The sequence below is a fragment of the Otolemur garnettii genome, unplaced genomic scaffold (genome assembly GCF_000181295.1).
Source record: "Otolemur garnettii isolate 467f Iridium unplaced genomic scaffold, OtoGar3 scaffold00287, whole genome shotgun sequence".
Lineage (NCBI taxonomy): Eukaryota > Metazoa > Chordata > Mammalia > Primates > Galagidae > Otolemur > Otolemur garnettii.
Genome location: NW_003852682.1, coordinates 49592 through 51053, shown reverse-complemented (window position 1 = coordinate 51053; position 1462 = coordinate 49592). Strand labels below are relative to the sequence as shown.

Below are 1462 nucleotides of genomic sequence, written 5' to 3'. Positions count from 1 at the left end.
GTGGGATAGATTAAATCACAATCATCCTGATATTTGCAAGTGTGGAGTCATAATGTGGTGCATAAAAACTATAAGGTCCATAATTCAAGTATAACACTGGAGTTACTTTGTTCCTTTTAGCCTCTTTGAAGCTCTGCAAAGTATTCACTCCAGACTGAATTCTTCCTGTTATCAATCCCAGTATTACAGAGAGGTGTCCTGGTTCTCCTACAATGAGATCCACAGGATGGAGAAGTCCCAGTGTTATAGTTCAATCTGGTTTTCTTCTTTTAAATTCACACTGATTTTTAACAAGTCGCTGGGGCAGTTTTCCCCAGATTCCTTAACCATGCAGTCAGTCTTCTCCTGCTCTTTCTAAATTACTTGTCTTCAAAGAATATCTTTGTCTTTCTTTTTATTTTCCTTATTGGGACTTTTGAAAGTGTGTGCTTCAGCTTCTCCAGCATCTTCCCTCTCTCTCTTTACCAGTGGCCACCATCCTCCCCACCCTGACAGGTGTCTGATCTTTCTGCTTTTGAGTATCTTCCAAGTCTGCCATGAAGCACATGCTCTGTTTCAGGCTTTAAATTCTTTTCTGGCTAAGAATTTTCATCTTTGAGTGCAATAGCTTCTTTGTGGTCTTATAATAAATGATCTCTGGTTTGCTGTAACTCATTGCATTAGTACACATTAGTTTGAAGTTGTCCTTTTTAGTTCTTCTATGGACTGTAGTTATTGTTTTAATCTTTTCTTTCATAGTTCTAAAATCCATTGGTTGTTTAATAATCATGGAGTAGCCAGGAGCAATAAAATCGGTCACAGGAAATGAAAAGAAAGTGGGTCTTTTCTCCGCAATTGTCTCATCAATTGATTCAAAGATTTTTGAAGGGGTGTCTGTTCTACTTCTTGTTTGACTAAAGAGCTTCTGAGAGGCTTCTCAGGAGACAAGTCTAATCTTACAGGGGCACGACACTGGAGGCTTTTTCCTGCCTTACTATGCACACAGTCTCAGTCTCATTTCTTTTTTATCCTCCTTTACTCATCTCCCTTTTCTTCCTGTGGAAACTGCTTCTCTGCTTTCTTTATTTTTCCGCTTTCTGTCCTTGTGATTGTCATGATCATTTTTGTCTTCTGAAAGTCTGGAGTCGCGCCCTGAGCTGCCCATGGAGAGCTTGGTGGCCTCATTCCCTTCCATTTTGAGGACCAGTTTCAAAAGATTTTCTACATACTGTTCGTAGAGTAGTTTGTTCAACATGTACTTCTTGCCCATGTCTGACTGAGCCCTGGTGCTCGTCCTCCCCCACCACTACCCTCTGTCCCCTGCCCTGAACCAGGCCCAGACAGGTGGTGCTACTTCATGTTCAGGCTAGGAGAGATGAGGGCAGGAGCTTGGCCCCTCAAGAGAAGATGGTGCAAGAGACCTGGGAGTTATTTGTTTTATTGTTGAGTTTTGAGACTCTTTATATATTTAAGATATAAGGAC

General features: G+C 41.2%; 1 pseudogene; it reads right to left on the bottom strand.

The window, feature by feature from the left end:
* Positions 1-10: 10 nt before the first annotated feature.
* On the bottom strand, positions 11-1249 carry LOC100949645 (annotated as a pseudogene).
* Positions 1250-1462: the final 213 nt, after the last annotated feature.